General features: G+C 36.3%; 1 long non-coding RNA gene across 1 annotated transcript; it reads left to right on the top strand.

The window, feature by feature from the left end:
• The first annotated feature begins 7736 nt into the window (after positions 1-7736).
• LOC147530702 (uncharacterized) lies at positions 7737-9640 on the top strand. Its single transcript, XR_015228219.1, has 2 exons — positions 7737-8498; positions 8881-9640. It is a non-coding gene; the product is annotated as an uncharacterized LOC147530702 (long non-coding RNA).
• The last annotated feature ends 4972 nt before the right edge of the window (positions 9641-14612 follow it).

Here is a 14612-nt window from a genome sequence, read left to right as displayed (position 1 = left end):
CGAAGAAAACATTTCACCCTTTTAAATATATAAGCATGAATCATACCTAATATGCATATAAGCTACAGATAGCCATTTAACTATTAAAATAAACAACAAAACAAAGACGAACAAACATGGTAAAATAGATGGCCATATAATATTTTTCGCCCATTTCATATCAAGTCAATCAACAATGCTTAATCAATCATATAAATTAGTGAAGGTCAGTGTCAGTCATTTAGATGTATAATCGTTTCGACCAATAACGGCCTAATTTTTTTTTAAGTAATGTACAAGCCTGAGCCCGATATTTGCTTTTGATTGAAAACATAACCTTTTTGAAAGTTCCAAATGCAAACCTTTTTCTTTCTATTTTGCAAAATAATAAGTATTTTTTATATATAATTCTAAGATTTTATTTTCTCTTAAATTTACAGAGTTTTTTTTTCATTATTTTAGAGATTTCTTTAACCAAGAATGATATTTTATTAGCCCTTATCCGTCCAAAAGGTTGTCTGTTAGGGTAGAAATTCACGGCAGATAATGACGTTTTTTCCTTTCTTATATTTTAGTTGACTCATGGGAAATGACACATGAAGAAACAATTATATATTATTTATTTATTTTCTTGAAACAGGAAGTATAATTCTATTAATAATATGAGGTTACAGAACAAATAATTCATGACGGAATATTAGTGAATTTTCATTCTCTATATAAATGCTCATTCAAGACCAAAACTGCCAATTCATGGGCGACTCTGTTAGCAGTGGCGAATCCAGGATTTATGTTGAGGGCAAACTAAAACTCAAGACTAATCTAGTATCTCTAAGTAATTTTAACCGACTATTTATGAAAAATGAATCTCATCACATCTCCTCTACTTAAACCTCATAATACGTATTTTCAACAAAAAAAGAAAAACCTCATAATACATATAGAAATCATACTCTTGAAGCTAACTCATTGGGGATCACTAGCATCCCACAAATAAAAATACTACATTATCTAGAGAATTCACTTTTATGCAATTATGTTTATAAGATACTAAAGAAGTTGCATATATCCCAAATCTCAGTTGGTGGTACACCTACTCGAAAATTCTAAAAATGCACAACAAAGATCGAATATATAAAATTATATATTCGATACTAAAAGGATGAATTATAGTCTTTAGAGCCGTTTGTACGGCTTTAGAGACTACTATCAAAATAGTTAATGGATGTTATGAGCATATTCTACAATTTAATTTATCAAGATAATGTTGTCAATGAACTTTAAACACGTGACCAAAATCACAAACAACTGTGATAGGCTCCCCGCCTTGTTCACTCCCTACCCTACCGTCTTTTGTGAGGTGTGCTAAAAAAATGCCTTTTGTCTTGAGTAGTGTGAGTTGTGTAACGCTTTAAGTTAACGGAAATAAAATATATGGGATAGTTAACGGTGCTAACGGGAGGAAAGATTGGGTAAGTGTAGGGGTGGGAATCGGTCCGGACCGGTCGGTACCGGACTCTAACTTCATCGAACCGGTCGACTCGGACATAAACTTTTGGTGACCACCTATTTACTCGGGCGGACTCGGACGGTCACTCTCAAGAATTCTTTGTCCATTGACCGTCCAAGACCGTTTATTTTACCGGTCCAGTCGGACACCGGACGGTCTCGGTCCGGACTTTCCAATAAATGTACTTAATTCAGAACTTTATTTTTATTACCACAAACAAAATTACTTACAAATGAAGATGTTTAGCCAAGAAATCAAAAGTAAATATAAAAAAGAAAAAAAAACAGTCGATCATCATTTGACAAGATATAATTAAGCCATGCACTAATGTTTGGTCTTCCAGAGGACTATATGACTATAGCCAACGATCATCATATATTCATATGTCTATAAACTTCAACGGTCAACTTCTAAAAATGAGGACAGTTTAGTCGGTCAACCTATTCGGTCACTCGTACCGGTCGGTTAGCGGTCGGTCCTTCGACATAGAATTTTGACCGTGACCGTCCGTCAATTCTTTCGGGCCGGTCGGACACTGACCGTTATGACCATCGGGTGTCCGTGGACACTTTTTATCTCGGTCGAACGGGTCGGATAGCGGTCTTCCAGATCTTTTTCCCACCCCTAGGTAAGTGCTGGGACTTTATAATGGTTTTAATTAAGTCATTCTTTCTGGAGGGGTTGGGCAAAAGGCCCAATCCCTTGGACGAAATGGGGACCCGCTCCACTGCAGAGAGAAAATAGGGAGCAGGTCCAGCGTGTCAGGAGGGAGTTTTTTGTGTCACTTAAGGCCTCACTTTTCATGAAATTACAAGAATGCCATTCACCCAATTCCGTACTCTCTCACGTTCTTTTAATTCAAACGTGACATGTGTCATTTCTTTCCCTTATCTCTTCTCAACTTTAATTCTCTCTCCTCCTTATTTCTCTCAAACAGTTTCTCTCTCTAGTTATTTTATTTCTCTCTCCTAAATTATCTATAACTACTTTATCTTTCCATATTTTTTTCTCCTAAATTTCTCCTAAATTATTTCTTCTAAACTTCTTCTAAATTATTTAATTTCTCTCTAATTATTTAATTTCTCTCTTTCTATAACTACTTTATCTCTCCAAAATTATATCTCTAGATTCATCTCTCCCCCTAATTTCTTTCATATATTTACGGTAAATTTATCTCTCTTCCCCCTAGTTTTTTGGTAAATCTTAAAATTTTTTTAGATGAATTTCATTTTCAAGTTTGAGATTTGTATCGAGATTTTATTTCCCTCTTTATAATTTTTCTCCTTATATTTTGGACATTTGTTTAGATTTTCTGTATTGTACATTTTTTTAAAACAATAGGTATTGTACTGTACATTTTTTTGTGTACTGGACACTTTAATACGGAGAATTTTCTTTTGTACCAGAAATTTCCTTGTGTATCAGAAATTATTTTATGTACTAGCCATTTGGTTATGTACGAGACAGATTTGTACTTGGAATTTTCTTATGAACCGGGAATTATTTTATGTACTAGCCATTTGGTTATGTGCTACACCTTTGTACTGAGTATTTTCTTGTGTACTGGGAATTGTTTTATGTACTAGCCATTGTACTATACACTTTTGCATTGGGAATTTTCTTGTGTACCGGAAATTATTTTATTTATTAACTATTTGGTTATGTGCTAGACACTTGTTTGGTTATGTCTAGACACTTTTGTCCCGAGAATTTTCTTGTGTACCGGGAATTGTTTTATGTACTAGCCATTTGGTTATGTACTAGACACTTTTGTACTGGGTATTTTCTTGTGTACCGTGGATTGTTTTATGTACTAGCCATTTAGTTATGTGCTAGACACTTTTGTACTGAGAATTTTCTTGTGTATCGGGAATTGTTTTATGTACTGGCCATTTTGTTATGTACTAGACACTTTTGTACCGAAAATTGTTTTATGTGCTGGCTATTTGGTTATGTACTAGACACTTTTGTACTGAAAATTTTCTTGTGTACCGGGAATTATTCTATGCACTAGCCATTTAGTTATGTACCAGACACTTTTGTACTGGGAATTTTCTTGTGTACCCGGAATTGTTTTATGTACTAGTCATTTGGTTGTGTACTAGACACTTTTTGTACTGGGAATAGTCTTATATACCAGGAATTGTTTTACGTACTGTACATTATGTTATGTACAGTATATAATAGAATGTGGTATGCGTTTCTTCTCTCAAATATTATTCTTTCTTTTCTAATTTGAAATTTCTGTCCAGATTTTTCCTATTTTAGCTCTATCTAAAATTTTATTCCTTTTTCATATTTCTTTTCCAGATTTTTCTCTTTCCATATTTTTCTTTTGTAAGCATATCTTCTCTCTCTAATCTTAACTACTTTCCAGATTTTATAAAGATTTTTTAATGAAGTTTCGGTAAACAAAAATCTAAAAACGCACGTAAATCTGGTTGTTATAATGTACTATCAAATTTAGACGCCACCCAAGACTTTTATACGTTCTCTTTCTAAACTTTCCTTCCGTAAAACAGATCAAGATATTTTTTTCTCTATAAAAGTATTAGATATTTACGATTTTCGTACTAGATTTTTCATTCAACAATCTTTCGTACTAGATTTTTCATTCAACAATATTCGAAGGAAACTTTCACGTTGCAACATTCACAAAATTGGAAAAAAGATAGAAATATAAGACGAAAGAAACTAAACATGTACAGTAAACTTCCACATAACAAGGAAACGTGGGAACTGATTGGGAACGATAAAATGTACTGGGAACTGAGGAATGTACATTACATTTCCTCGAAAACTTGGTAATGAAATTCCTCGAAAACAATAAAAGCAGATCAAGTTAAGGATAACTTCAGATCTGATTTCTTCACCATTATGAATTTCTGTTAAATAAAAAATCTCCAACAACCCGCTTAAATAAAAAAAACCAGATTTGTTGCTTCCTGAACCCAACAAAAGATTTCTTCCCAAGTAATTTGAAACTGAATTTGACTTATCCAAAATCCTAAACCATTCCAAAATATTTCCAGATCTGGTTTTTGCAAAATATTTCTTCACCATTAAAGTTTCACCAAATTTGTTCAAGAAATCAAACCATTCCAATTTCTTCACCATTAAACTTTCACCAATATTTCTTCACCGAATCTGACTTCCCAAAACCCTAAACCATTCAAAATAATTCAAGATCTGGTTTTTCTAAAATATTTCTTCACCATTAAACTTTCACCAAATTTGTTTAAGAAATCAAACTGAATCTGACTTCTCCAAAACCCTAAACCGTTCCAATATTTCTTCACTAAATTTGTTTAAGAAATTTCTTAGAGAGAGAAAGAAGATAGCTTTTGAAATTTCTTGAAGAGAGAAAGAAGATATCTCTGGAATGTTTTTAGAGAGAGAGAGAATGTAATGAAAATAAAGAGAAAAGGGTATTACAGGTAGTAAGATAAAAAGACACATTCTTTATTGTACTTGTCATCTCGGGCCCACCAAGAAACTTACAAATTGGACCTGCTTCTTATTTCTGTTTTGGGCTGGGGGAAAAGCTTATTTACCCCCCTTTTTTTGGTTCTCTCCCTAAAAAATCCTTCTTTCTGTTTGGTTGAACGTGATTATTTCTATCTTGCTTCTAACACAAAATACACTCTTTCAACAAAAAAAAAAAAACACACAAAATACACTCCTTTCTTCTCCAGTTCTTTCAAATTTGGGAAATTTTATAAGGCCTCCCCAATTTTGTTAAAAGGCCTCCCCATGAACCATTTTACTTGCTAAATTATCACTGAGGGTAGGCCTTTTAACAAAAATGAGGGGGCCCTATAAAATCTCCCTTCAAAATTTTCATTGCAACCAAGTTTCATAACCTAGTAATGGAAATCCTTTTCAACAAAAAAAAAATAGTAATGGAAATCCATTATAGCTAGAGAGAGGCAGTGGAACTATATATTGAATTGGTTGTGAATTAGGTTGATACTTTAGAGTTAAGTAGTGAATGATCAAGAATCAAGAAGTCTAATTCCATGATCATATGTTCATAACTAGTAATGGAAATCTATTATAGCTAGAGAGAGGCAGTGGAACTATATTTACCATCATAAGAATGAATTTTTGCCCAATTCAACTCATTATTCCAAAAACAATTCAAATATTATGTTCACTAATTGGATAAATTGTCATATGATATGTGGATGACTCTGCAAACTAAAATTAATTATCTACCAATTACAGAAATTAGAATTAGAGAGATACAAACAAAGAAACATTGTTTGAATTACTATAAAAGACGGCGAAGAAGATTGAAGAATGGAGGAGAAGATTAAATAGTGGAAGAGAGGATTAGAGATGGAGAAGAAGATTAGATTAAAGATTTGGTAGAAGATTAAAGATGGAGTATTTTGGTAAGTGAGAGAGTAGAACCGCATTTGGAAGAAAGTGATAGAGATGAAAAGTGGATGCAAGTTGGGATTTATAACCTATTTGGTAAGATGAACGGTTGGATTTTGTCAACATTTAATGGACAGCCACGATCTAAAACAAAGGATAGGAATTGAACAGTTTCCCTTTTTTACCATTTACCAAACGCTAAGAGCATCTCCAATGGGACACTCAACCTCTAACACTTAGAGTGCCACATAGACTTTTTGGAGTTTTTGTTAAAAAATCATCTCCAATGGAACACTTTATTAGACACTCTAATATGAGGTGGACTAGGGGTGGGAATCGGTCCGGACGGGCGGGAAACGGACACTAACTCAACCGGTCCGGGCGGAACGGACACAAGTCCTAAGTGTCCACTCGGACATCCGGACAAAATGGGCGGACATTTCGGATTTTTCTCCAACAAAGTGCCCGTCCGTGACCGTTTTGATAGTCGGGCAAACCGGATATCGGTCGGGCGGACACCGGTCACTCACGAACAAATAAAGAAACTTTTATTCGAAATTTAAAATGTTTAGTCGCTAAATACAACTTTCTAAAATTCCCACTTTACAATTCTAAAAAGTAAATGAATTCAAAATTGCAAGATAAGCATTGAGATTTCTTATGGATTATGATCGGTGTCTATGCTTCTTCTCATGGATTACGACCGGTTTATTATGGATTCTCGGGTTATTGATGAGATACTGATGAGATTTTGGAGGAGATAGAGACTAGAGAAGTAGAACGACAAAGACAAAATTAAGAAAAGTGATTTCTAGGGTTATTTATTTTTACTCTTGAAATCTAATGGTTGTAGCTAACTCTACAAATCTAAAAGCTTAAAATCAATCATATAGGCGGGCGGGTATAACGGGTAGGATAAACGGACGGGTGTGGACGGGTTCGGTCGGGCGGACGATATAAGCGGGCGGACTCGGTCGGACCACCGGGTAAAGACCAATGCCCGCGTCCGTCCGCTTAAGATCTTTCGGTCGGGCGGGTACGGACCGATTCGGGCATCGAACGATCACGAACCCTTCGGACTCGGACGGTCGTGGGCAGGTTCCGGGTTTCTGGGCCAAAATCCCACCTCTAAGGTGGACACATTTATTATAGAGTGTCTAGAGAGAGAAACTCTAAAATGAGAGTGTCTAGAGAGAGAAACTCTAAAATGAGAGTGTCTACTTGAGACTCTCTAAGTGTTACTTTTAAATTTCAACCAATAGAAAATCTTGCTTTTCAACTACTTTTTATCTATTGAATTAAAGAAGGACTTGTGTATTAAGTATAGACACTTTAGAGATCTCCATTGGAGACCAACAAAAATTAGAGTGTCTCTATATTGACATTTAGGAAAGAGAATCTCTATTGGTCCTTGACAACTAGGACTTTTAGAGTGTTTGTTAGAGTGTCGCATTGGAGATGCTCGGTTAGATAGTGAAGGTCCGTTAGTTTTGTCTTGGACACGTCATCAAGGACGGTAGTGTAGGGAGTGTGGTTAAGGGGAATTTATCATTTTTCAATCACAAAGTCACTTACGACTCATCTCAACAAAAAAAAAAAAAAAAGTCACTTACGACTCCCAATGAGAGAACGTGTGGGAAAGAGAGAATTGAGTTAAGTTGATGGCAGTTTTTGTAAATAAATAGGTTTAGATGGCCTATTTTCATGTATTTAAGTTTCCCATTCCAGGAGCTTAGGATGCTAGTTGTGGATTCTGTTCCATATTTTGGAAAGATGGACCATCCTCATGAATCAACGACCAATGAATTGTTGGAATCGGAGCCAATTTTGGCTCGACCCGACTCGTCAAATTCAGAAAACGAACGCGCCATTGCGTTCGTCTCGTCGAGCTCTTAAATTTAGAGCAAAGAATTACTCGAATCCGATTCCGGATGAATGAGAAATTCGAGTTTGAAGTTTGGGTGAAAAAACGGTTAAGTCAGGGTCTGAAACGTCAAACGGGACAAGTTAGATCAGGGGTCGTTTGAGCGAATACCACGCGCATCCAAATCTGTGGGCACATTTCGGTATTGATCTGACGGTGGGCGTTCCACCCGAGATTTTCACCCAGATCCGACGTCCCAGATTATAACCGACTTCAACAATCAGTTATACTTCCTGTTTGGTCCCTAATTCCGAACAGATATGTCTTTTAACCCAACAGACACTATGCATCCATTCAACTCCTATATAAACCAACCAAATCCACTCCAATTTTCAATCAATTCATTCTCTTCTCTTCTTCTCTTCCCTTCTAACAATTAGAGGTTCTGGTTAGCCTAGAATATCTAATTAAAGAAGTATTTTCTAGAGGTTCTGGATAGACTAGAATATCTAGAAAAGGAAGAAAGAAGTTCTTCATAGGTCGTCTAGAACATCAATTCAATTCATTCTCTTCTTCTCTTCCCTTCTAACAATTAGAGGTTCTGGTTAGCCTAGAATATCTAATTAAAGAAGTATTTTCTAGAGGTTCTGGATAGACTAGAATATCTGGAAAAGGAAGAAAGAAGTCTCGAGTGAAATCTGAATTTCCAAAGCATCTAGAAGATCATCCGCATCAGTCAAAGAGCTCATAATACTGACAAAGGTTCGCCCGCTTTCAGAATATAGAAGTACCATCTTAAAATTCTGAAAGGTTAGTCGTTGTATCCCGAAGGCATTCACCCTAACGTTTGGTACTGTTACGGGGGTGTAAAATGTCTTAAGGAAAGAGAATTTATTCTTGCCTCGACTACATTAAACACCTATCTCGGTTAGCCCGAAAGAAGGAATATTGACTTATCTTTATTCTTTAATAGTTTATCTCTCTATAAAGTTAGAGAAAGGAAACTCTGTCCGAATCAAGCCAAGACAGAGAGAAATCGACTTATCGATTAATAACCAGAGAACAACAATCTTAAGACATTTTAAATAGCGATTATTTCTCTGGTTATAAGATATTAATTTGGCTTACTTTCTGTGTGTTTCAGAAAAGGAAATGGCACGAACAAGAACCACCCTACGGGTTCTTCAGCCTAACACCACATACGTGGAAAACCCAGAGATGTTCAAGGGAACTGACTTCGCTCTGAAGCAGAAGCGAGGCAAGTCGAGGAAAAGGCAAAGGCCTATCGAATGCTACAAATGTAGAAAGCGAGGCCACCTAGCCAAAGATTGTCACTCCACATATGACAGTCAAAGGGAAAAAGCCGATAACCAAGCTTTATTAGCAAAAGACACCGAAAATCGGAATCACCGTCTAATGATTACTGAGTTCGAAAAGGCGTTTGATCTACTTCATAAAATGAACCTCTGTGCAGAGGCACATGAAGATAACCTGGTTAACAACCAGAGATGGTGGGTCGATTCTAAGACAAATCATCACGTTTGTAGTGACAAAAGCCTATTCTCTTCCTATACAGAGGTAGCCGAAGGAGAAACCTTATTCAAGGTAAACGGCTCGACCACCCAAGTCAAAGGAAGGGGAAAGATCGTGTTAAAATTCACTTCCGAAATAGAGGTGACTTTGACCGATGTACTCCATGCTCCAGACAATCAAAAGAACTTTATTTCTGGTTCTCTTTTAAGTGAGAACGGGTTCAGACTAATCTTTCTGTCAGATATCGTTATCATATTTAAGAAAATGATGTATATTGGAAAGGGCCACTTATGTGGGGGGTTATTTCAATTAAATGTTACCCATGTAATGCCGAAGGCACCTATTATTAATAAAATTAATAATTATGCGTATATTATTGAGTCCTCCAATATTTGTCACGAAAGATTAGGACATGTGAATAATAAGTCATTAAAGACATTAATGAGCTTAGAGTTAAATTCCGAAACTCGAAATTTACTCAAGACGTACATGTCAAACATGTGTATAGTCAAAAATGACTAAAACGTTGTTCAAAGTCTTTAGACTTAATTCACAATGAACCCTATAACCTAAGAACGGTTCAAACATAAGGTGGAAAAGGCAATTCATTACCTTTATCGATGACTCCACTTGGTTCTGTTACTTACTAACACGTAAGGATAAAGCAATCGAAAAGATCGAGCTTTATAAAATCAAAGTAGAAACTCAACTTTGTAAAAAGATTGAGGCTTTGAGAAACGACTGAGATGGAGAGTATGAATCTCCCTTCGCCGAGATATACGCCAAGAATGGCATAGTTCATCAAACGGCGACTCTTTTGGTATAATGGAAGCACAGAACATTAGAAGGGATAAAACTCGATCAGTGGAGATTAAAAATCGATGATCAATCTAATCTCGATGAATTGTGTGAAGTATTTCACTAAAATTCTACTACTAGCCAAGAACAGAAATAAGGTTCAACCCATGGTGACCACAAATGTTGACTTAGTTGATGACTCTTAAAATATCTTCTCGATAACAGAGACATCGAAAAACTAAGCGACACCTTGACCACCAAGTATCGACATAAATACTGGGTGTGAAACCGTATATCGAGAATACATAGAGCGATCAATGATGAATACATGATCCTAAAGATTCAATTCGATGACAAATCGAAGATGACAACCGCATAAGTTAGCGGAAAAGTATGTCAAGACAAATGTCAAAACCTAAACGGTTAGACAAGGTCGATGACAGAATGTTCTCGTTATACAAATAGCTACGAGACGATAAACTGTTCGAAAGAAATCATCGGTCTGAGATAATGAAAAATTCCGTGAAACACTCTCGAATACAAACTTGACGAAGAATGCAAAATTCTGAAATTAAACTTGTCTTCGAGAAAGTAAGTTATTTCGTATAACATATTCAGGCGGTAAATAATTCTCTAGAAGGTCCTTAGGCCTGTCTAAGAATTACAAGGAATCCTCAGATATGTTAAATGGAAGGACCTTGGCTGAAAGATCTCAAGATCAGGAGTTATTATAAATAAATCCTTAAAGTCTTTGTAAGGAGGTCCCTAGTTTTGTATCATTACAGAATAGTCCTTATAAATCCTCATGGCAACCTAATCTTCTTGGATAGACAAGAGAATTAAGGTTGATAAGACGTAAAGTTGAATATTACATCATTCGGTCTAGACGTGACTCGAATAGTAAATTCAAGGGTCTTGGTAAGATTTTCAATTCAAGAGTATGAACGAAATCTAGAGACGATAAAGGACAAAATAATGAATGATAACTTTGATGATCATAGTCTATCAAACGAGTATATATGATTAAGACATATAACTTAAGAAAGAGTTAAACGAGAAACTCGCCTTGTATTATATCTCAAGGTTTTAATGATCATAAATCATCATGTTATAGAACAAAACTAAAGACACTACACTAAAGAAATTGTGTACGAAAATAGTTTTGTTAAAGAGGAGAATCCAATGGTTACCCTAGAACTGTGGGGGCAGATATTGTTACATATCTGAACAGTACCCTATATGGAATACTATAAAATTCCACCCAAATTGACGAATAAGAGAAAATACTCTTGAAATGTGGGGGGAACCAAAAGGAACCAAAATGCCAATTATAAATGGCATAAAAGTCTCTATATTCTCCTGACGATACAACATCATACGGACGTGAAAAGAGGGAAATTATAGAGTACCTCGGAAACCAGATTTAACCAATAAGAATGTTGGTCAATAAGGTTTAATTGAGTTAAGAACTATAGTTATATTCACTAAGTTGTGACAAGAGTCGGAAATCAAGTGTGTGAATATAAGTGATGACGTGAATGTCCAAATTCACTCAACAAATCTGGGAAAAACACAAATGGAAAGAACTTCTCTTCCTAATCCTAAACTAAGTAACGAGATTCAACCGTGAATCATCTGTTCAAAAGAACAGACAATACTAGTTAGGAATAAGAAAGTGTTTAAGAAGATATGATTCGATGTTTTTCCAGATTGAATCATTACTCATGATTGATAATCTAAAGTGCAAGGTTAGACAGAGAATGGTAGAATAACCACTCAAAAACCACGATAAGCATAAATACTTGAATTTGAACAAATTCAAGAAAGAGTTATCATAGTAACAAATAGTTCTTAGGTATCTGAGCAGACTCATATTAATTGGTTGTACATATCATAAAAGAAAACGAAGATATGTGGACAACACTCGAATCTCAGATACAAAACAGTGGATATGACAAACCACTAAGGGCTACGATATCACAAAATCCTCAGAGGCAGACGTGCATAGCTGGATCAATAATGTAATCCTAAAGGCCTTGATGGATACATTGTTTTGGAGAAAGCAAAGGAAGTAGGTGAACTTCCTGGAGAATATTTGTTTGTGATTGAAGCCAGTGCACGCAATAAACCTAAGTAGTTGTTGCGTAGGCACTAATACGGTAAGTCTAGAGAATTCAAAATAAATAGACTAGCACCGTAAAGCAATTGCTCTCAAGGAATGCATAAATTAATTATGCTCAATCCTACGTTACCTGGCGGATCCGTAAAGAACAAGGGTGAACAAGAGAGTTGAAATTGCATCATCAAGGGGAATGTGGCAAAAACGCCTAAAGTAAATGAGTAAAGGCATGGTGAAACCCTACCTAGATGACTGGAGATCCCACGATCTAGGTTCAAAGGGCAACTGAAGCTATATCCTGACTCGACAGTAACACTGTAAGAGATTTCTATCTCTTACCCATTCCTAGGATGATAACAGTGTTGCCTGCATTGAGAGGCTAAGCATTAAGCTTTTAATGAATCCGAAAACTTAGAACTTGATTCTAACGTGAGGTATAGCAGGATACCTTATTACGGATAACCTATATGTGTGTGAATTGATGCCGGTTCCGTGGGAAGGTCGTCTAGGCCGACTTCTCTAAAGCACACATGAATTCGGGAATGTTCAGGGCCGAAATGAACACAACCGAGAACCTAAGTCGGTAAGGGATTAGCTGTGTGATAGCTATTCAGGTTTACAATTTCCAGGACTCAGTTCAAGACGATAAGTTCACTGCCGTCCTTGTAGACCTTGTAGTTATTCACTAGGAAAGGTTCAAAGTCGAAAGACTACCTTCTTCCGATGCAGCGAAGTTCCGCATATGAGCTCTTTTAGTGTCAGTATGTCAGTATAGTATGTTTGTATATAGTAAACCTCGAATTTTCATTCATGTGGGGGATTGTTGGAATCGGAGCCAATTTTGGCTCGACCCGACTCGTCAAATTCAGAAAACGAACGCGCCATTGCGTTCGTCTCGTCGAGCTCTTAAATTTAGAGCAAAGAATTACTCGAATCCGATTCCGGATGAATGAGAAATTCGAGTTTGAAGTTTGGGTGAAAAAACGGTTAAGTCAGGGTCTGAAACGTCAAACGGGACAAGTTAGATCAGGGGTCGTTTGAGCGAATACCACGCGCATCCAAATCTGTGGGCACATTTCGGTATTGATCTGACGGTGGGCGTTCCACCCGAGATTTTCACCCAGATCCGACGTCCCAGATTATAACCGACTTCAACAATCAGTTATACTTCCTGTTTGGTCCCTAATTCCGAACAGATATGTCTTTTAACCCAACAGACACTATGCATCCATTCAACTCCTATATAAACCAACCAAATCCACTCCAATTTTCAATCAATTCATTCTCTTCTCTTCTTCTCTTCCCTTCTAACAATTAGAGGTTCTGGTTAGCCTAGAATATCTAATTAAAGAAGTATTTTCTAGAGGTTCTGGATAGACTAGAATATCTAGAAAAGGAAGAAAGAAGTTCTTCATAGGTCGTCTAGAACATCAATTCAATTCATTCTCTTCTTCTCTTCCCTTCTAACAATTAGAGGTTCTGGTTAGCCTAGAATATCTAATTAAAGAAGTATTTTCTAGAGGTTCTGGATAGACTAGAATATCTGGAAAAGGAAGAAAGAAGTCTCGAGTGAAATCTGAATTTCCAAAGCATCTAGAAGATCATCCGCATCAGTCAAAGAGCTCATAATACTGACAAAGGTTCGCCCGCTTTCAGAATATAGAAGTACCATCTTAAAATTCTGAAAGGTTAGTCGTTGTATCCCGAAGGCATTCACCCTAACGTTTGGTACTGTTACGGGGGTGTAAAATGTCTTAAGGAAAGAGAATTTATTCTTGCCTCGACTACATTAAACACCTATCTCGGTTAGCCCGAAAGAAGGAATATTGACTTATCTTTATTCTTTAATAGTTTATCTCTCTATAAAGTTAGAGAAAGGAAACTCTGTCCGAATCAAGCCAAGACAGAGAGAAATCGACTTATCGATTAATAACCAGAGAACAACATGAATCACTGCCATAGTTTTAATAACCACCAATATATTTTGGTGAAAGGAGGACGACAATTCCAAGAAGCTTAGCCTAATTTAGAAGTGATTTTATTTTAGGGTAAGTGCCAATAATATTTTCAAGGGCTTTTAAATAATATACGTAATTAAATCTCCCAATTTGTGTGGAGAGAGAGATGAGAGAATTGTTTTTTAAGGTTGCCGGAGAAGAGTGAGGTGAGGTGGAGAGATATGTGTGGTGGAGAGAGGTGAGGTGGAGAGAGATATTTTCTAATAATTTTATTTTGGCCCCCAATTTGTGACCAACTCACCGTTTTGGCCCCATAAGTGTCCGACAGTTCGATTTGACCCCCAATTTTTTTTAAATCTCCCAATTCATGGAAATTTTATAATTTAATTGTGTTTTTTTTTCTTTGTCCACCTCACTCCATAACTTTCACATCACCTTCTTCCACATCAGACGCCGCCGGAAAACGTC

Source organism: Eschscholzia californica, unplaced genomic scaffold, assembly GCF_041429995.1.
Source record: "Eschscholzia californica isolate CP2 unplaced genomic scaffold, dmEscCali1.0.p SCAF_6, whole genome shotgun sequence".
Lineage (NCBI taxonomy): Eukaryota > Viridiplantae > Streptophyta > Magnoliopsida > Ranunculales > Papaveraceae > Eschscholzia > Eschscholzia californica.
The sequence above is the reverse complement of the archived record's forward strand: the minus strand, read 5'-3'. Positions and strand labels throughout refer to the sequence as shown.